Below are 22,597 nucleotides of genomic sequence, written 5' to 3'. Positions count from 1 at the left end.
CCTACTATCCCTGGAGAGACAGTCAGATACAAATTAAGTCAATTCCTAGAGATGTCCAAGAGTTTCCCTACAGGGTGTCTTTCAGCTACTACCTAGCCAACCACAGTTCTTAGCCCCCAAGTAGTCCAGACCACCATTTCTTGCACTTGTCACCCACCACCCGTGACAGTTCACACTCCCATGCTGGCCTGGCCTCAGCTGCTTGCTTGCCAGGCCTCACCATTTCCCTTCCATAGAAACTACACTTGGCCCCTGCCCACCTTTCTTTCCCTGGCTCCCTCTGCTTCTTGGCTGACTCCTGGCTATCCTGTGTGGCTTCCCTCGGGGATGGCTTCTCTTAGAGTCTAACAAGCCCCTTTATTGGAAACAGTCATGTCCCTGGTGTGTTGGCTTCGCCACCCACTCTTCCATGATGATAAAGCTATGCTTTACCTGACCTGTGGCACACACGAGAAACTGAGGTAAAAGGACTGTGAGCTATGTAACAAGACCCTGTCTCAGAGAGAGAGAGAGAGAGAGAGAGAGAGAGAAAGAGACAATGAAAGAGAGAGAGACAATGAGAGATAATGAGAGAGAGAGAGAGAGGGAGGGGGAGGGAGGGAGGGAGGGAGAGAGAGAGAGAGAGAGAGAGAGAGAGAGAGAGAGAGAGAGAGAGAGAGAGAGAGAATAAAAGCCAAGAAAACAGGGTCTAGAAACTTCTGCCCCAGAAGCAACTCAGTGGTCATGTTTGGGAGCAGAATCTTGCAATCCCTGGCCCAGGCAGACATGGGGGTGCCTGCAGCTAGGGCAAACCTTACCCCACAGGAACTCCACCGACCTTGTCCCCCACCTCCTCGTGTGTTCCTCTCACCACAGCCCCAGGCAGCAGTGCAAGCCCCACAGTTCTCCAGAAATCCACTGGGGTGACCACAGAGGGGCTCCGGGTATCGTACAGGGCATTTCTCAAATGTAATTTGAACTACTCACAGCCTGATCCACCGTCTAGGGCAAGAGGCCGAAGGCTGGCTGCGGACTTGGTGAGACAGGCTCAACCTAAGCCAGCAGCCAGCAGAGGTCTATCAGGACCTTTCCCACGCTACCGACCTTCACAGGACTCCACTTCCACATTCTTTGGATGGTATTCGTAAGGGTCCCGTCCACTAATCTCACTACCTTCTCTGCTCAGCTGGCATTAGGATAGAGCTTGGCTGGCTACAGGCACCCTCGCCTGTCACCCTGCCCACCTTCTCCACCCCCAGCCCACAATGACTCAGCTGCATTAATCCTCACAGTGGGTCCTCTCCCTGAGTCTCTTTGCCTTCCACATCTCCCCCCCCCCCCCCCCCCCACCTTCCATGGCCTTGTTGTCTAAGCTGTTCTAACCCGTGGTCAGTCCCCTTTGCCACACACAGGCAAATGCTGCTTCCACGAGTCTCCTGGCCTGTCCTCCGTCTAAAAGGACAATCCTGTCTTCTTTCCATGTACTGCCTAGTTGGAGCGCAGGGATCACTTTCCAGAATGTGGGGGACAAAGAGAAGCATGTCTAAAGAGGTTTGAGACTCCTGCCCCTTGGTGATAGAAGACTCCATAGCCTGGCTCTGAGGACCCAGATAGAAGGCTATCTGTAGAAGGCGTGAGGCTGCTCATCAGGAGTACATACCCTAGCATGATCTATATTCTCTTTGAGGGCCCTGGGGTGGACTCTGGGGCCAGTGTCTGCGGGTGGGACTGTTCTGCGGATGTCACCTGGCTGCTGTTGGCGGCATATTTGGCTGTCGGTGCTGGGGCTTAGGGGCTGTGGCTAGAGGTTCTGACCATTCCAGGCCTTTTCCTATAGGATGATGTCAACTGTCCCACCCAGTTCCACCCCATGCCAACAGGATGTCAAATCCTGATGACTCCACTCAGCACCGTCAGTTTCCTTGATTTTAACGTGAGTGCCGTGGAGTCAGAGACTGCCCTCAGCTCCAGTGACACAGGAGGAATTGGCTAAGGAATTTTTTTTTTCCTGGAACTTTCCATGGCCATTGGACAGCTGGCCTGGGGAGCAGAGTTACCCCAGTACCACAACAAAGAATCGAGCTTCAATGGAGGTTGCTCCCCTCCCCACCACCCTCACAGGGGCTGGGCTCTCACAGTAGCCCTGTCCCCGGGGACACATGTGGGCTGATGAGCCCTGACCCTGCACCGAGTGGGTGGGTGACACCTGAGTGGCCAGAACAGGAATAGGTGGGACCTTTGAGAACAGAGAAAGGTCCCTGAGAATGTGACTGTCATTGTTAGCTTCACCCTGTGGAAAGAGGGTTTCAGATGTCCCAGACAGGTGAAAAAGCAGTCTGCAGTCTTCAAGATTTTTTGTATGGCTAAGTGTCCAAGTTGCCACCATCTGGGGGACTCAAGAAGCAAGAGTGTGTTCTCTGTTGTCCGGGAGGCTAAGGAGCAAGACCAGCTCCCTCTAACAGCTCCAGGGAGGGTCCCTCCTGTCACTCCAGCCTCTGCTTCTTGTCACATGCTGCCTTCCTTCTTCATGTGAGACTGTCAATATAACATCCCTCTTCTTATAAGGACATGATCATTAGATTAGGACCACCTTATTCCAGCATGACCTTATCTGAAGCAACACTCCCAAAAGACCCTATTTCCTAATGAAAATGAGGTTCAGAGCTAACCTGGACTTTTAGGGAACATTACTTAATAAAATGTGTGGGTTTGTTTATTTTTTTATTAAGACAGGACCTCCTTATATAGTACACGATAACATCAGCCTTAGAATACCCCTGCCTTCCCCTCCCAGGTGCTGGGATTGTGGGTCACCACGCCCAGCCCACTACAATATGTATTCTAAGAAAACCAAATCCTCAGCATGATGCACCCGAAGACCTGGCTATGTGTCCTGTCCTGGATTCCAGTTCTTGAGGTCCACTCAGAGCCACACTGGGTGAGCCAGCACCTCCCCAGCACTGCCATCCCTGGAACCTCAGAGACACTGCCAAGGTGCATGGTACTGATCCACTCCCCGGGTGGCAGACTTTACAGATAAAACAGGGTCACGAGCAGCAGATATCCGTGGTAGGGTCCTGTGTAGCAGTGCCACGTGTGGCCAGGGATTCAGCACCTAGGACAAACCATGGCCACTGCTCTACAGCGAGACCAGTGGGGGATGGAATGCGCCATGAAGAGAGCAGCAGGAACGCCAGCCTCGGGTCTCTGTCTTCGCTCACTTTCCTCTTTCCAGTTGTCCTTTCAGATATGGGGCGGGTCTTTGCCTTGATCAGTAGAGAGGCCCACGGCATCACCAGCATCATTGGTGCTGACCCTACAAATGCTGTGTCCCACCCTGGTGCGGGAGAGGCTGTAGAGCATAGGTGCACCCTACCTCATAAGTCTGCAGTTTATAGGGCACAACCAGAATACTCAAGAGACATAGAAATGACCCAAAGAACTCACCAATGGGGCCAATGCTATTCCGACTAAGGAAGAAGTAGGGGTGGCCCTGTGTGAGCATCAGTCAGAGGGTCACTCACACACCAGGATGTACATACAACAGTTTCCTCACCATCTTAGGTTCAGTGTGAAAGGTGAATTGTGGATAATCAAATGGCAGCGAGAAAGAGCCACATGGGTGATGTTGCTGCCGAGTGAGAAACACTAGCCACAGAAGGCTTTGTGCTTCACACTGCCGCTTCACTCAACCCAAACCCCTACCCCTCAGGGCGGAGACGGCATTATTCGGTGATGTTGTCTGAATGTGTAGCATGCCTGAGGTCTTATAGTCCTAGGTATCATGGACAGTGGGGCACAGTCCAGGTGCTGATGAGGAGGTAGGCTGGAAAGGGAGTGGAGGGCCCCAGAAGGCCACTGGGGACACTTCTGCCTGGGGCAGGAAAAAGCCCCCCTTGCAAGATGCTAATGAGAGCTGGGAGTCATCTGGAGGGCTGGGGACAGAGCACCCCTGAGTGACGTGAGACAGGGCTGCTCCAGAGTTCATGAGAAGATGCTGGGGTCAGGGTTGGAGGGTCTATCCCCAGACATTCCTTCCGACTCAGTGAGCATACCAGTGTTCAGCAGTACCTATCTCCACAGAGATGCCCCCAGAGACACTGCACAGCCGCTGACAGAAGCCCACTGCAAACCCTTCCGTGAGCAAGCCACAGGGCTTTTTCTATACACGAGCTACCAAGGCAGCACCACAAGCCCTGGCCTGGCGCACTGACAGGCACATGGTCGGGGCACCAGGCTTATCATTCACACGCGGTTTGGGGTCTGGATGCTTTGCTATTTGAGGACTCTGGAGAGTAGGCACCATAAATGGTCAAACACAGTCTGATCACACAGCCTCAGTATCAGCTGTGTCCCATTGCCTGCCACATTCCATTGTCCCCAGAGACCCCAAGGTGGACAGCCTCCCTCCTGCCTAGCCGGGGCTATACTTTGGAGCTGCCTGCTCCTACAAGAGCACTCTGCTTTAGCCTGCAGCCATGTCTGGATCTGTTTTTAAACCATCCTTGGCCAAATAAATGAAGCTCCTTGCACCAAAAAACCAGCTCGTCGCTCCCGACAAAGCCTTCCTTCAGGTGAGGAAAAGGCAAGGGACAGTTTAACTCAAGGCCTCCAGATGCAGCAGGTGGCTCCAGAGCTGCACCCTCCCTTGTTCCTCCTCAACCAGGACAGTCCTGTCTTCAGGGCTGGCCTCTGTGTCGCTGTCCCAGCTCCCATCTATCTCAAAGGGCCCTGCTTTGAGGGGCAGATCACCAAGTTCCAGCCTTGAGCTAGCAGACAGCACCCTCTGAACTACGAGCCCTGCCTCCGAGTCAGGTGTCTGTACCCAGCAGGGAGGCCCCATGTGTGGCCAGGACACAGGGGTACCTTGTGCTTAAGGACGAGAAGCAGGTCCTTTGTGGGAGCCTGGGACCCAGTGTTCAGGAAAACACTTAACCTGACATCTAGAAACCTGGGAAAGAAAAGGCTCTGGCCATGGGCCAGTCAGGGTAGAGTGTACCCTGCTCCCCATCCCTCCTCCAGGCTCCAGCCCCAAGTCCAGCCCCTCCCCCACCTCCTCCAACCCTGGCCCTGTCTCACACCCTACATGCTGGGCTGACCTTCAGAGTGAAGACAACTGTTTAAATATTAAACTATCCTTGGAATGCTTGGACTTTCATTAAGATCCTGAATCAAAGAAAAAGGAGAGAGGCCAAAATTTTTTTTTTTTAAAAAGTAAAGATTTCTGAAGTTTTGAAACACTGAATTATTGATGTTTGTGTTCCTGAGATCCATGGGCTGAACAGAAGCCTCCACCTCCCTGGCCTCCAGGCCCTGCAGCAGAGGCCTGGCTCTTCCTTCCCACAACTCAAGGCACGTTTGTGTAGCCGGGCAGTCCGCTGGCCTGTTGCATGAAAGGACCATTGAGCTTGCCGGCCCTTGGAGTCCTGGTGTGCACTCACACACTGAGAAGAAGCCCTGAGAGCCCCAATTCCACCATTTGATTATGAGCAAGTGATGCCAAGGACTGGAGACCAGGACAGGGGGTGGGGACAAGGAGAAGGCCCAACCAACCCTTCCACAAATCTACAGCCGCATCAGCTGCCCTAACTTCCGATGTCAGATGAGGGCTTTGCCTCCAGAAGGTTCTGGGTCAGCCTCTGCCCATCATGGAACCCCTTTCACAGTGGTTCTACTGTGGGGATCATGACCACTCCAGCCCGGTGTGAGCATGGCCGCTGTTCCCCAGTATCCAGGAAACAACAGCCAAACCCAAATAACCACACCCTGGCAAGGAGGGCAAGGAGGGCAAGGAGGCTAACTCTTCCATCTGCTGAGAGTTTGGTTAGGAGTCCAAACCAGAGAATAACCTGCGCTCCCGTGGGACTCTCTGGAAAAGGAGCCACTTAATTTGCAACTATTTGCCATCAAGGAGGTGGAGCTTGCCCTCCTAGCACCTGGGAAATCCCCACCCCACCACAAACAAGACTGTATGTGCATGCACACACACACATTCACACTCATAACACACTCGTGAGCACACACATACTCATAACACACATCTGTCTAAGACATAGCCTCATTTATCTTTAAAGCACTTCTAACACATTCAATTGGCATGCGTGCATTACACACACTCGTGAGCACACTCATATAACACACAAGTGTATATGGCACCCAGTGCACATGCCTGTAGCACATTCCTGCGCAGCTGGGCTTATGCTGCTTTCTATGAAGGTGAAGGGAGTTTATTTTCTTTGATTATCCTGGTAAGGCCTCATGTAAAACAGGGTCAGACAAGACTGGCAAATGTCCAAGGGAGGGGTTCCCTCTGTTGCATGTCCTAGGAAGCTGAGGGTAGGAGGAGCTGAGACCCTGGAGGAGCTGAGACCTGGAGGATCTGAGGCTGTGGAGGAGCTGAGACCCTGGAGGAGCTGAGACCCTGGAGGAGCTGAGACTCTAGAGGAGCTGAGGACCCTGGAGGAGCTGAGACCCTGGAGGAGCTGAGACCCTGGAGGAGCTGAGGACCTGGAGGAGCTGAGGCCCTGGAGGAGCTGAGACCCTGGAGGAGCTGAGACCCTGGAGGAGCTGAGACCCTGGAGGAGCTGAGGCCTTGCTTCCTCTCCTCACCTATCTGTACTGAGACATCTCCTTTGTGTCCTTGCAGTCCCAGGAGTCACAGGGGTCCAGCCTTGCGCTCTCCAATGGAGTCAAGGAAGCCAAGGAGAAAACAAGACTGGCTGTCCACACGCAAATGTTTGAGACTAAAACATTTGAGCCCAGAGGGGCTGAGACACAGACACACCCTTATGTCTTTAGGATTCCCCACACTGTCATTTGAAAAGAACCAGGCAGGATGTGCACTATGAGACTGTAGCCACAGGCCGCTCTGGAAAGGGCAGACCACGCAGACAGTAAACTGCTGGTGGTTGTCTGGGATGCAGGGCAGGGGAGGGCGCTGGGGAGAAATGGGTGGAGCAGGGAAGAGCAGGGAAGCTATTCTGCAAGACACTGTCATTTGGGACACATGCTGCTATACATGTCTCTAAATGTTACAATATCCAACCCATCAGTGTGTAGCCGGCCCTCCCTAGAACAAGATGCCAGTCATAGGGAGTCCGCGTGGGGAGGGGGAGGGGCGATGTGAGTCTCTTTGTGCCTTTTTTTTTTTCTGTGAAACTAAAGCTGCTCTAAGAAAATAAAGTCTTTCCATTTCCAACACAACAAAAAGAAAATAGGAAGAAGAGGGGAGGAGGAGGAGGGAGAAGGGGAGGGGGAGAAGGGGAGGAGGGGGAGGAGGGATAGGAAGAGGGGGAAGACAGCAATAATCATCACCAATCCAAGCAGCTGACCATTCCTGCCCCCCAACAACTGAACCTCTATGAGGTGTGTGCAGCTTTGGGGAGTCTTGTCCTGTGTCCCCCTGCAGATGTGAGAGTTGTCCTTTCAGTAAAGTCTGGGTGCAAAGCTATGCTCTGGGCTCTCAGGATGACCCTGTAACCTGACCAGCTCCTGGCTTCATCTGGAGGGACCCCTGGGGCCTCCTCGCCTCCCCGACTCCAGGCTGTGCCGCCCAGGGCAACCAGCCAGCTGGGGCCTGTCTCCAGTTGCCTTGACAAATCACCACTTAGCCTGGAGGTGCCAGGACATGATTCACTTGGAGTGCTGATGACTCAGGCCCCCTGGCCAGCCCTCCCATCATGCTGTGGCTCTGGCTTTCTTCGCGGATGCCACCACAGGGTACTGCCAGCTGGCTAAGCCTGTAAGGTCTATGGTTGAGGTGCTGTAGCCACTCCATCTGCCCACCAGAGCTCCTGCCCAGCAGCCAGTCCTAGGTGGCAAAGGCCATGCCCCGTGGATGGGGGCAATGCTGTGTTCAGCAGCCACGTCCGTCACCGCAGCCTGAGGCACCTATAGAGCAAGTGAGCAATGGTGAGTTGCTCCCTCTATAGCAGTAACGGTGGCAACAACAAAATCACTCCAGATCAGGTCCAAGCCTCATTGCTTAGTAACTCATTTCTAAGCAGACACAGACAACAGACAAACAAACACACACGCACACTCGCACACACTCACACATATACCCCTAAACCCATTTTTCCCAGAATTCATTTCACCAGCTTTTCTCAGCCAGCCTTAAAGAGAATAGGCTTTATAGGAAAGGACCAAACAGCCAGATCCTCCATGTGCCAAGTTAGTGGGGAACTGGTGCATTTCTAGGTATTGAGAGAAGGAAACTCAGGGGCCTCTCAGGACATCAGGCCCACTTCCTCCCGGATTACTGGTGGGAAGGGTGTCACAGTCATTACTGTTCCTCTTGGATTCGTTGACATGAACTTGCTTGTTACCCCTTACAGACAGGCTTGGCCTGTGGCAGGAAGGTCCTACCGTGGTCCTGTTGCTGATGGTGGGGTCAGCTGAGGAGCTGCCAAGGTCCTGCCCTCACTTCATGCCTTGATGTCCTCCCAACTAGCCATCTGAAAATTCCCCAGTGACACAGGATGCAGTAGGCTGCATGTAACCCTAGAAGCCATGCCCCCCCAAAGACCAGCCTTCTATGAGCCTGCTTCTGTTGGGGGTCCTGCACTCCAGAAGCAGGGACACCTCTTCCAGTAGGCAGAACTGAACTCGTATGTTGACCATTGAACTAAGAAGGGGCTGGGGAGATTGCTCAGTATTTAGAGCACTTGCTGCTCAACTACAAAGACTAGAGTTCAAATTCCAGCACCCACTTTGGGGAGCTCACAAACACCTGCTGCCACTCCAGCTCCGAGGGATAGCCTTTTCTGGCTCTCTCTCTCTCTCTCTCTCTCACACACACACACACACACACACACACACACACACACACACACGTGCGCGCGCACACGCATGCCTTCACACAGACACATACATACAGAGACACATGCACACATAAAGAAAAGTCTTTAAAATAAGCAAATAATTAACCAAGTGTGTATGTGTGTGTGTAAACTTTTATTCCCAGCACTCGGTAGACAGAGTTAGGAGGATCTTTGTGAGTTTGAGGCCAGCCTGGTCTTCAGAGTGAGTTCCAGGATAGCCAGGACTACAAAGAGAGACCCTGTCCCCCAAACAAATAAACAATTAATAAAATACTGACCCAGAAATTGCCCCCAAAGGCAACTACACTGGCCAACAGGAAGAAGATGTTAACTTCCACAGTGATGGTGCTGGATCCTCACAGGGAGCCATCCTTCCAAAGCGATCAGATACGATTTGTTCCTAATGGAAAAACAATCACCTGTCAGGGCATTTCACTATCATCCTTATCATTGTCTCTATCACCATGGCTATCATCACTATCAGGACCATTACAATCTCTGTAATCACCACCATCATCAGCACCACATTACCATCATCTCTATCACCATGACCACCATTACAATCTCTGTAATCACCACCATCATCAGCACCACATTACCATCATCTCCATCATCACCATGACAACCATTACTATCTCTATAATCACCACCACCATCACCGTCATTCTACCATCAATCTTGGTCACACTGGAATACAATTAAGCTTCTGGATTAAGCCAACTTGGGGGACAGAAGAACACATTAGACAACACGGCAGGTGTGCAGTCAGTATCTGGAGTGTAGGAGTCTCTAAGGGACAACGACCAGGTTTCTTCAATGGTGCCTGATAGATAAGGGAAGAGAAGAGGAAAGGTGGGGGGGGGGGTTGAGGATGGGGTGAGCGTGGATGGGAGGGCTGAGAACCGGTGAGTGAAGAAGCTCAAAGGAAACTATCTGTGGACTTTGTATGCAAACAAACCAATCTGGAAAAGACAGTAGACACTCAAGGACTTTCAGCAGTGACTAGCAGATGATATCAGAGATTCGTTACTGTATTAGGGGTGAGAAGAGCACTAGGATTGTGTTCTTAAAAAGAGCCCTCATACTGTAGAGCATTTTCCTGGTGAAACGGGGTCAGAGGTTGCTTTTAAAGCTCTCAGGATCTTTTGGGGAGAGGGGTGTAGAGGCACTCAAGATAGATCCACTGAGATGGGCTGAGATGCTGCTCTCTCTAATGTTCTCCATGTCTGAAAAAAATGTATCGGGAAAGGCTGCAAATACGTGGCCAGAAATGTGAATTATGAGGAGCGAACCTGAACTGAGCGACACAGATCAACTCTGCTGTCACGTAAGTAGAGCTGAGGTTCAGCAGGGAGGTGAGAAGCCTATACTTGAGGAATGTGTTGGGGTAGCAGGAAAAGCTGCTTTAACATTGCTTAGCTTCTAATTGTGGCTTCTGAGAATGCGCAAGATGTCTTTACATCGCAGCCCATGTAATACTTTGGTGCGTGTGTTCATGCAGCAAGCGTTAACAATAAGTACACAGACACATAGTAAGACAGTGTTCTTCACACTGGATTGCTGAAGGATGGGATGGAGGCTAAGAAGTTGGCTCAGTCTGTAAAGTATTTGTCTTACAAGCTCAAAGAACTGAATTCGGTCTCTAGAGAACCCGGATTTAAAAAGCTGGGCATTGCCGGGCCGTGGTGGCATATGCCTTAAATCCCAGCAGGGACAGAGGCAAGTGGATCTCTGTGAGTTCAAAGTCAGCCTTGTCTACAAAGTGAGTTCCAGGACAGCTGGGCTGTTATGCAGAGAAACCCTGTCTCAAAAAACAAACAAACAAAGAAACAAAAAAGCTGGACATTGGAAAGGCAGAGACGGAGGACCTCTGGGGCGCTCTGAATAGCTAGCCTACCCTACTTGGTGCATTCCAGGCCAGTGAGAGCTATAGCCTCAAAACAATGGTGACTAGTGCCTAGGGAGCAACACCCAGGGTTGTCCTGTCTTCCCCCCTCCACCATACCGGGAGCATGTCACAAAGCTTGGGACCACCCTTCTCAAGAACTCCCAAACTCCCACTGCAGAGTATCACTCCAAGTTCTGCCGTGGCCATCCTGAAGTCACAGTGCCTGGGCCACAAAGCAGGCAGACGGCTGAGCCACACTTCATCATCCTCTGATGTCCTCACAAAAGTGGCATCTTCCTGGGTGCTGCTCACTTGGCCTTAGAGTCCGGGCATGGCTCCCCTGACAGAACAGAAACACAAGGGTTATACTGTGAGTCACCTTGTGGGTGCCATCAGCCAATGGAACTGGGGTCTAATGTTCTTTAACCGTCTGGCCAAGCAAACCCGGGAAGGTGTTAGTTTCCACCCACAGCGCCTCAACACAGCAGTTATCCTCAGCAAGGGCCTGTCCCAGCTGGTGCCCACTAGTGGTATTCCCCATTGCAGCCCTCGCGAGGCGCACCCTCGCTCCGGCGGGCTTGTCAGTCATGACGGCAGGTGGTGGTTGGTCGGGAATGTCTAGACACTCAGGAGAGCATTCCTAGGCTGCTCCTACCTGCCTGGCAGGTGTCTGACTGCTTTTTCTAGCATGAGTTCTTGGATGGCTCTGACACGGTGCTGAGTGCGGAGGAACCAACAGGGAGAGCAGAGCTGCATTTTTAACTGTGGGTTCATGACTAACGTCTCCTCCATACTGGCTGGGGATTGCCACCACAGTACTGGGCTTTAATCTTGTTTGATTTAGTTTATCTCAGGCAAGAGCACACTCAGTCTGGGAGAAAAGGCTCCTGGCTGCACTGGTGCTGACGTCAGAGCAGAAGCTGCAGGGTCTCTGCTTTGAGGATGGCTGGGTGGCTTGGCAATACCATGGCCACCCAGTGAAGGGATCACCCCCCCTGCAACTCCTGGGTTGTTGATCTTGAGGAGCAAGCTCTAGGTCAGGCAGAGCTGGACACACCCCTCGGTTTCCACCCTGGCTGAAATCTCCTTCCAGCTGCCAGGTCTGCTCCCACAGCAGAACCAAGGCGGCCAACACACACTTCAGGGCCTCAGAACATTCCAGAGTACTGGGCACAGCAGGCCTGATTGCTCAAGGCCAGAACACACGCTGACCGCATCCTGACCTCAGCACGGCTCCCTTGAAGGCACTTGGTCACATTTATTAGCTAAACCCTTCACAACTAAAAACTTTGAGGAGTCCAAGTGTACTTTTTCTTCTTTCTCAAAACACATTCTAGGGCCCAACTCCAGGAGCCTCTGCCTCTGGGAATCTCCTTGCCTACACCTGACACTAGAAATGGGGCAAAAAAAAGCTACTGGGTATGACCAGAAAGCACACTGGGTCCAGAACACACGTAGCACTTGAGTGTGTGGGACACAGTCTTTCTGTGAGCCCTGATGCTGACCTTCTGTTGGGAGGAGGATTCCATGTGGTTTAGACCAACACCACACAGTGACCATATCCCACGGGGCCACAGACAAACCCTTATGTGGCCTTCCCTCTCCTACTATAAGAACAGGTCCTCCTCACCTCGCTGCCATGGCTGCATCCCCCTCCCATCCCTCACCTCGCTGCCATGGCTGCATCTACCCTCCCATCCCTCACCTCACAGCCACGACTCCATCCCCCCTCCCATCCCTCACCTCGCTGCCATGGCTGCATCCCCCCTCCCATCTCCTTGCAAATGTTAAGGTTAGCTGAAGAGCCACTGCCATGGCTGCTGTCCACTCTGGCCCTCCTTCCGGATGGTGGGCTTTGAACAGATCTGTGAGTTTACATGGCTCCAGATAAAGCCTGTGTTGATTCTTGCCACAGTGTGATAATCAGCTTCAGAAAGTGTCATCACCTGACAACAACTGCTTTGTTTCCATAGTGAGAGGAACATCTTCAAATCCCAAGACCTCAGTCAGTTGTCCTGGGACAAACTGCATGGGAACCCACTAACACTGTTCTGCTCAGAGCCAATGCCTGCGCCAGAAAGCCACCTAGGAATAACATTGCTGAGCAGGAGACAGGCAGAGACCCCTTATCAAGAGCGTTATGTAGGCATCTTGGAGTAGGTGGGAGGGGATGACATGAGCCTGTACATTCCATGAACTCTACACACAGTGTGGGCAGGTCGTGTGAGCTTTCTAGAAGCGGTCCTGCCTCTCTTATTTTTCATCAAAAGCTGTGGAGCCACAGAAAGACATGAAGCAAAGCTGGGGTTGTGAGACAATAAAATAATAAAATAAAATAGGAGAAACATTGACCCATGTCAGTATGTTAAAAAAAAAAAAGCCAGGCTCAGATGGTACCAACCATATGATTCTTACTACATGACATCCTGGGAACAGCTAAAGAGAGGTCAGCACGGGGTGGTGAGTGCTGTCACCTTGGCAGAATCTAGAACCACACGGGAGATGGACTCTGGGCACACTTATGGGGGACTGTCTTGATTATGCTGACTGGGAAGAGTGGGGGACACCCCTTCCTGGTTGGGATCGTGGGCTGGATGAACAGAGAAAGGGTGGCAGCAATGCTCCTCGCTGTGTCCTCACTGTGGATGTCACATGACATCTGCTTCAAGCTCCGGCTACCTCGTCCTCCCTGACGTGATGGACTGTGTACCCTGAACTGTGAGCCAGAATAAATCCTTTCTCCCTCAACTTTTCTTTTTCTTGGAGCATTTTTATCACAGGAATGGGGAAAGAAGCCATGATGAGGTGGTTGTCAGGTTAGGGAAGAAGCCATAGCGAGGTGGTCGTCAGGGTTAGGGAAGGAGCCATGACAAGGTGGTCGTCAGGTTAGGGAAGAAGCCATAGCGAGGTGGTCGTCAGGTTAGGGAAGGAGGGAAGCATGGGAAAAGCATGGATGACAATGAAGTGCTACAGCGACGTCACATCTTTGTCTAGACCCACAGATGTAAACACCCAGAGTGCCAAAGCTACTGAACTCAGCTCCTAACCTTGTTAATCAGGGTTCATGAGTGGGGCAAAAGCCCCTCCTAAAACAAAGCTCATCGGGACTATGAGCAGGGCACATGAGGATTCTCCCATCTTCTTCCTAGTCTTTCAATAAACCTAAATATATCCTTACAGTTCTTACTTAAAGATAAGCCAGGATCAAAGTAAATATGCACAGAAAAAAAATTAAATAAAAGCATGAAAGACAAAACATGGACGTCAGAAGATAGTGGTCATCTTTAATGAACAAAACCTCAAAGACTGTTACTCTAGATGTCCACGGCCAGAGGGAACCCCTCAGAGGTGAAACCAAGTGAGGAGATTCTCATACAAAAGAACCCAAAGAGACCGCACTACCAGAGACTTTCCAAAGACACACAAAAGGACACTCCCAGACCAAATGGAAATTACCCCAGAGTATCTGAGACCTTTAGGGATGAAGGAAGAGAAACAGGAGTCGTGGTATGCCCATGTCCCTGGGGACACTTTGATGTTGGATGTTAAAAAGTCTTTAAAACATGCACATCTGGAGAAACAGTACCCCCTGCTAACGAGGTTTTCCGTGTTTGCAGACATGGCGGTCACTTTCTCATCAGTGACAGGGTATGCAAGAAATAACGTAATGGAGGAAAGGTCTGTTTCAGTCCAAGGCCTCAGAGATTTCCGCCCGCAGTGTCAGCTGGCTCTGTGACTCCCAAGCCTATGTGTGGGGAGGCAGGACATCATGGTGAGGTACCAGTGGTGGAGAGAGACCCACTTCAAGGTGGACAGGAAAGAGAGTGAGTAACAGACCCAGGACAAGGTAGAACCTTCTAGGGGACCCCCCTAGTGACCTACTTACTGGCTCCCTCCCAATGATGCCACCAAATTATAAATCTATGAATAGATCCACCCATTGGTCAGTTGAAAGCTCTCATGATCCATTTACCTTCTAGAAGTTCATCGCTGCCAAACAGCCCTTACCACATGAGTGATTTTTGAGGATACTTCATATTCAAGGTACTCATTATCCTGGTCCCCAAGGGTTCATTCTCATCCTACAGTGAAGCACGCCTTTGGTCTATCTCCTCAGTCATGCCCGATGAATTCTTTCTTCTGGGCCAACTCTGCTTACCGCCTTGACTTCCCTCAGTAGACAAACCATGTTCCTAACATCCATAACTCCCTGGAGTTTCCACCGCCAGCACAGACGCCGTTCTTACAGCTCCAAGCATCAAACTCTCTTAGAGATCCCAACCCTCATAGGGACTCTGTGCCACACACAGGTCCTACAAGGCCTTCCTTCGAAGTAAGTGGAAGTTTCTGTGACCCCACAACTCCTTGCGTTCTGATTGTTTGTAAAACCAGCACCAGTGGATAACGCCAAGTTCTGCCATTAACACGAGCAATAGCTAGGCCTCCTTGGGACTGGTGATCCAATTGCTTCCCTACAGCCCATCAGCCAGAAGCCACGCCTTCAACACAAGCCTTGGCCGGAGCGCGTGGAGACATGACATTTCATATCTAGACCACAACAGTTTCACACACGCCAACTTTGACAGGTCTGAGTGTGTTGTTTTTTTATCCTTACTTAAAGAGACACTGCGATGACCACAAAGCTCAAGGTTGGTGCATTGCCATCTCTGAGAAACCACTAAAAAGACGAAAGACAAAGGCGACTTAGGCAAAGGCCATTAGGGAACATGAGGAAATATTTAAACAAGGGAGTAAGAAAAAAAAATGAAGCAAACAGTCAAGTAACGGACCTGAGTCCACTGGGCAGTCATTACATAAGGGCTGAGTGGTGTAAACCCAATGACGAGAAGCTCAGAATGTTGGCAAAAGTTATTGCCAAAACACTCAAGGACTGACCAATGGATGTGCATAAGTACATAGAGAATAAGATGCATAAGATCCCGGGCAGGCCGGGCGGTGGTGGCGCACGCCTTTAGTCCCAGCACTCGGGAGGCAGAGGCAGGCGGATCTCTGTGAGTTCGAGACCAGCCTGGTCTATAAGAGCTAGCTCCAGGACAGGCTCTAAAGCTGCAGAGAAACCCTGTCTCGAAAACCCAAAAAAAAAAAAAAAAAAAAAAAAAAAAAAAAAAGAACCCGGGCAGGCAGAGCCTGGCAAGAGGAGACAGAACAAGAGGCATGCCCAGCTGGTGGGGCACATTACAGCATCTGAGCCTGTGGTCCAGGAGCAGGATTCAGGGCTGGACTTAGATCCCCAGGAAACAGGAAGGGGCTACTTGAGAACAAGTAGGTCTGCTGGTCACACTACAGGGGCGTGTTGTTGTTGTTGTTGTTGTTTTGGTTTTTTGAGACAGGGTTTCCCTGTTGCTTTGTAGCCTGTCCTGGAACTCGCTCTGTAGACCAGGCTGGCCTTGAACTCACGGGGATCCACCTGCCTCTGCCTCCTGAGTGCTGGGATTACAAGAAGGCTCCCTCTCATTTTACTTGGTCAACACTGGTACCCTAGAGTTCCATACCTGTCCTTGGTGCCAGAAATAAGGGGTGCCTTTTGGAGTCTGCTCAACTGGCCCCTGAGTTCCCGTGAGTACTCCTGCTTTTTTTTTTTTTTTTTTTTTTTTTTTTTAAATTTCCGGGACTTCTGAGAGCATTCCTCAGATAGCCACCTGTGGGAGATAACCATTTCCAGGCTCCCAGCCAGCCACAGAAGGGGGGAGAGTGGGAGGCTCCTCTGCTGGGGTCTTGTGTCTGTGTGCCTGCGCACCTCCCCGGGAACAGCTACTCCAAGGCCGACTGGTGAGCGGGCTAGGTGAGCTGAAAGGGTCTAGGACCTTTGGACACCACTCCAGCTAAGATTCTACCCTAAGAGGAACTTCCAGCACCCGGCCTGTGCCTCACCTTCACAAGGACCCCAGAGAAGGGGTGGACGGACAAACCTGTGTCTAGAAGTTGGGCTTAGAGAGACAGCTACATTGAGGCACTCGTTAAGGCTAAGGGCAGTGCCTGTCAGAACACAACACATCCCTCCTCAGGATCCCAGTCTCTCCCTGTCTAGGATAGTGGCTGGACAGGTTGATGTCTGGCGATAAGCTAGCCAGAGGAATTCATGGGAATGGAGCCTTGGGGCAGGGGTGAGGGTGTCTGAAGGTACCAAAAGGCCAGGAACAGATACACTAAGTCTCTAGGTTTACACAGATTGTGGGCCCTCTTCTTAACGATTTGATCTCCACACACTCCCGTCATCACTACCTCAGAGGCCCACATGTGTTGGAGACCGCGGACCACCAGACCCTGAATTTCTTGTAAACAACTCGTTTTCCTCTCTCTGAGCAGCCTGCAGCTGCTCTGAGCACGAGACCCTGACGGCAGGCTGGTGGGTCTGCAGCTTAAAGATCCCGAGAGATGGGGCGTGGCCAAGCCCTACATAAGCTGCCCCTGAGCACAATAAAGGGGGCATTCTTGGCATTCTTGTCTCAAGGATGTCCCCATGCCCCTGCCCCCATCCCCGTCTGTCTCTCTGTGTGTTTTTAAATTTCAGCCTAGTTCCCATAGCGCCTAGCAAGTAGAGTGTGTGTAGTCTGACACGCATGCCCCCAGATCCAATCCCCACCAGGCAGGGGTGGCAGCCTCAGCCTCTGCTGGGGCAACATCCTTGGCCAGCTCCGTCCTGAGCAGCACTTGTCTAGTTCCAGAGTTACTCATAGGAACAGCCAGGACACCCCAGGTAGGGGGACCTCCTCACGCCAAAGATACCCCAAAACTCATTTTGGGGACCAAAGTCCCTCAAAGTGTGAGTTTCTTTGAAAAAGGGACCTTTGCGAGTGGGTGAGATTCTGTCAACGTTTTTCATATTGGAACACCCTGGAATCAAAAGTCTAAGGACAAGTTCTTAGAAGAAAAAGGCAGAGAAAGGCAAAGACTCAGGGAGGACCTGGAGCCCGGTCACTGTGATGCCTTATGCAGCCCGATGTCCCTTTATGGCCATCAAGTCAGTAGGAGGGGACAGAAAGGACAGGGAGCAGCTTGCCTTCTAAGTGGACTGTAGGACAAGATTTTCCCAGTCTTTTGGGCCTGGTGTGAGGTGGGATAGCAACATGGAAGCAGAGGGCACAGCAGTGGGGTACAGCAAATCCCAGCAGCTCAGACCCTCAGCCCAAGTACACCCTGCCCAACCTGTCCCCTCCCTGCAGGCTGCAGCTATAGCCAGTCTCCGGCATCCATCTCTCCATTTGTATACCTGTCTAACCACTTTCTCTCCCAGTGCTTGCCCTGTCCCTTTCTTGGCAGTGACGGTGCAGTCCTCAGCAGTGGGTCACCACTTTCCGGAATGTGTTTGTCCATCTAGGCTTCCTGCCCCATGCGGGGTTGTTTTGACTTGCATGGGGCTTTCCGCCTTTGCCCTGGTTATATAAGGAGCTTTATGTAACAACCAGATTAGCAGAGCCAGGGAGGGTATGGTAGGAGAAGCCAGGGCTGGCCACAGCCGCACCACCTTTCCAGGTGTTGTTTAAAGTCTCCAGTGCTTGACTGACTGGGTGCCAGGAGGACAGACCCCCTACCATGCTCCACCTCCCCTGCCTTATGCCCATAGTCTTTGGAGTCAAAGGTAACTAGTGGCCAGTCCAAGAAGCAGGTTGTCCCTCTCCTCTCTGAATGACAACGGCCACAGGTGCCCAGAGACTCATGGGTAAAGGGACAGCTGACAGACAGTTGGAGCACAAACAGCACTTAATTGCTAGGGTAGATCCCCTACCCCCTGAACAGACCTGGGGTGGGGTTCAAGATTATATAGAGAAGACCCCTGTCCCTGCCCCCCAGAAAGGAAGTAAGGAAGGACAGAACCAGGTACCCATCAGAGCCTCAGAGACACTAAATAGACACACTTCAGGTTTGATCCATGTGGGGATAGGAGCGAAGTTGGGCCACTTCTCCAATCGCCATCTGTCAGAAGCTCCAAGGGATGCTCACAAGCAGTGTGTCTGCCTTACCCAAGAGGCCCACGTGTATGTCCCCAATGGTGAAAAACAAGGGGCCCACAGTGTCTACCCTCAGGTAGGGGACAGAGGCTAAGGCTGGCTGCTCACGCTCAAGGCCAGGGTCAGCTGCTAAAGACGGGGAAACGTGGCAGGAGGCAGGGTGAGAGAACCATGACCAGCTTCTCCAGACTCCTCCCTATGGTAGCCATTGCAGAGTGGTCCTGGAAGCTGCAGAGCCCACCGAGAAGGGCAGTGAGAGAATGTCGTGGCTCACAGTCCTCACATGTGGGGTCTCTGAGCACCCGCAGGACAGGCCCAGGCCTCCAGCAAGCAGGCTCTGCCGGGGCACAGCAGCCTAGACCTCAGCTTGGCCAAGGCTTCCAAGTGAGCCCCAGGAAGAGCCTTAGCTTTTCATATCCCCATGGGTTCACTGGCCTGTCGCTGTCTCATAAGGTCGGGACATGGCGAGTACAGCCGCAGGACCAGGCCAGCCAAGTGTCCGTGTCCCAGGCGGCCAGGCTCTGACGTGTTCCTCTGGGTTTGGAGTCAAGGCCCGTGTTTGTTCCCTCTCACCAGGAAGCCAGGGCTTTCCTTCCTGAAGCTAGGGAGGCCACGTTCCTTTTCACTCCCCAAAGAGGAAGCCTTCCCTGTCCTCCGGTCAGATATGCCGAGCGCTGACTTCACGGCCTGAGATGAATGCATGGGAAACGTTCTTCTCTAAGAACCCCAGGAGCCGATAAGAGGCAGGAGGAAGCCTCCACAGGCCCCACAGGCCCTTCAGGAAGCACAGCCACGTCACCTTCTCCAGCAGGGAGGCAGCCTCTGCCTAGCATCGGCCCACCTGACCTGGCATCTGCCCAGTCCCCAGGCCCTTAGAAGTTTCTCTGTTGGCCTCCTCAGGCTCCTGAGCACACTTGTGAATTTATAAGGGTCCGAGAGTTCCCAGAGATCAGAACCACTGTCCCTCTCCCCACAAGTACACACTTACATAGTCTCTCAGTGTGATCCCCGAGGCCCTGACACGTGGCCTTTAGTCCCAGGTTGGACAGAATCCCAACAGTAATGACACTGGTGTCAAGGACACTAGGAGCTGGTGGACATGAGCTCACCAGCAAGCAGAAGGATCGGGAGGAAGGGACACAGGCCAGAACACAACGTGGGAAGGCTGCGGGGCATCCTGAGGACAAATGTCCTGTGGGGCGGGCGTCATTGGCTTCGGAAATGGCAGCCACTGAGGTAAGGGAGGTGGAGGAACAGCGGTAGGCATTCTTACGGGGGCCTGAGCCAGGTACACTGCTTATATTCTCCTTCTGAAAGGGGTCTCCAAACAGCTCACCATCATGCCCACAGTGGGGACAGTTCTAAAATGAAGTAGGCGGGGGTGGGGGAGCAGGGAGGGGACTGGCTTGGTAGATATGGACCATGTTCTGTAAGTATGAGAACCAGAGTCCATAGCTCTAGAACCCATGTAAAAGCTGGACATGTATGTGTGGTGGCCACCTGTAAATCCTAGCACTCAGGAGGCACGGGTGTGTGTGTGTGTGCCCAGAGCAAGAGAGGCAGAGCAGCTGGCGGGCGAGCTCATGGTTCAATGAGAGTTCCTGCCTCCATATAGAAAGTGGAGAGACTGAGGAAGATACCCATTGACGTTATCTTTGGACTCTATCCTCACATACATACACCCATATATTCAAACATATACGCAACACCACTAATGCGGTATGCCCCTCTGTATGCTGTGAATATATTTTATTATCATTGGTTAATAAAGAAGCTGGTTTGCCCAATAGCCAAGCAGAATAGAAGTCAGGAAGGAAGAAGGCAGAATCGGGGAAATGACAGGATCTGCCAGAGAAGTAAGTCATGAGTCTTGTGGTAAAATATAGAATAATAGAAATGGGTTAAGTTGTAAGAGCTAGTTAATAATAAGCTTGAGCTAACAGGCCAAACAGTTTGTAATTAATATTAAGCCTCAGAGTGGTTATTCAGGAACTGGCGAGCAGTAGAGAGACCTCCAGTTACACACCACATACACACATTCCCCCTGAAGCTCTTAGGTAAAAATCTCATGGTGCACCTAAAAAAGCTGGCTTCAGTGACCACAGCATTGTGGTGGCATTGAAGGGGACAATAATTTGTCACCTGTATCTGGGATTCTAGATGTCTGGCCCTGCAGTGGAGAGAGGGGAAGCAGCCACAGCTCTGCATCTACCTACAATGGGCTATCCTCTGCTCAGGAAAGGTCTATGGTGTCCTTACCGGGTCTAGGGCCCTTGCGCTCAGAGAGAGCCAGGCAAGCTGATCTACACAGGCTGAGAACACAGGTTTGCTGTTGAAAACCATCTTCACGGCAGCCCCTGCTACTTGGTCGCAGACTCCCAAAGCCGGTGTCTGCACACCAAGGAGCCCTAGGTCAGGGACCTCACTGCAGGCTCTTTCAGCACCCGTGATGTCACAGCCCTCAAAGCAGAGTCAAGAAACATAAATCTGAAGCCAGATGCCACTCTAGAAATAAACACAGACACCACGGGGGCCTGGGAGACTCAAAGGCTTCTCCAGCCAATAGGCTAGTTCTATATGGATGTGGAAGTACAGGGGATCTTCCCAGTGGTCCCTCATTTCTGGAAGAACTGGGAACCTCTAGCAAGAGCAGTCTCTCTTCCTCAGTACCGGTCCCTCCACCCCAATCTAGTGCCAGCCCCTCTCTCTGCCAGAACACCAGCCTCTTAGGCTCTGATTCACGATACCTGTGTCAAGGAGATCATGGCTAGGGACAACCTGGTGAGGGCAGCTGTCACTCGGAAAGGGGCACACACAGGACCAGGACAGAGTCACGAGGCCTCGGGAGGAGGTGTATGCCTCTTCAGGCACAACCAGTTCTGGAGGAGGTAAGGCCTGACCTGCCCTCTCTGGATGCGGATGGGGTGGCATCCACCTGGGATGGGGCTACCCTCTGAGGGGGCAGAGGAGAGGGCACAGGCACACAGAGAGAACCCTGTGACTCAGAAAGAGCACCCAGTGAGCAGTGAGGATAGGGGCTGCTGGGAGTGCAGTTTATTTGGGATGACGGGAAACTGATTCTTCGGCAGTGTTCCTGAAGGATGCAGAAAAGCTCGTGGCCCTGTTCCTTCCCCATGCGGACAGGGACTTTGCTTGGGACTCAGGAGAGCCAGCTTGGGCCCAGTATCAGAGCACCTGCTGTTGTGGGAATTCATTCCACCAATAGCTTTAGGGCACCGGCTTTAAGACATGGCTTCTTGTCTACGGATGTGATCTCTTAAAAGGAGAGAGAAGTCCCGAGCTTTCTTGGGTTGTGAAGACTGGGTGAGGCACCATGAAACTGTGTGGCTGGTTCCTAGCTCCTTGGTACCAGCTTCGTGAATCTGTCTTCCCCACAGCACCCCTTAATAAATAAATAATATATAATTATATAATATATAAACATTTATATATAAATATGTAATATATATATATATATATATATATATATATATATATATATATATAAAATCTTTGTGGAGCACATTACAACCCTTGGCTAAGTAAAGATCCCTGTTGAATGTCCGCTACCAAGCCAGAAGGCCGGTGCCACAATCCCAAAGTCTGCCCCGGTGGCATTACCTACCCAGAATCTGCCATGGCCGCTACTTCCAGAGCAGTTTTCCTCTCATGAAGGATGCCACAGGAACAAGGAAGGGCCAGCAGATTGGTATCAGCATGGCCCAGACCAGAGATGACATGAGGACTTGCAGAGGGGCATGGACAGGCCAGCGTGGTGGGGACATAGGTGACGTTTACACTGACAGCAGAAGGAGCAGCTGAGGCAAGGTAGTTCTCCGAATCTCTTGCCAGATCTTTAGGACTCCACAGTAGGTGCTGTTAAAGGGAGGTAAACTGAGGGGCAAATGGAATAGAAAGGAGGCTGGGGCCAAAGGGCT

The sequence above is a fragment of the Arvicola amphibius genome, chromosome 9, assembly GCF_903992535.2.
Source record: "Arvicola amphibius chromosome 9, mArvAmp1.2, whole genome shotgun sequence".
NCBI classification, from domain to species: domain Eukaryota; kingdom Metazoa; phylum Chordata; class Mammalia; order Rodentia; family Cricetidae; genus Arvicola; species Arvicola amphibius.
The sequence above is the reverse complement of the archived record's forward strand: the minus strand, read 5'-3'. Positions refer to the sequence as shown.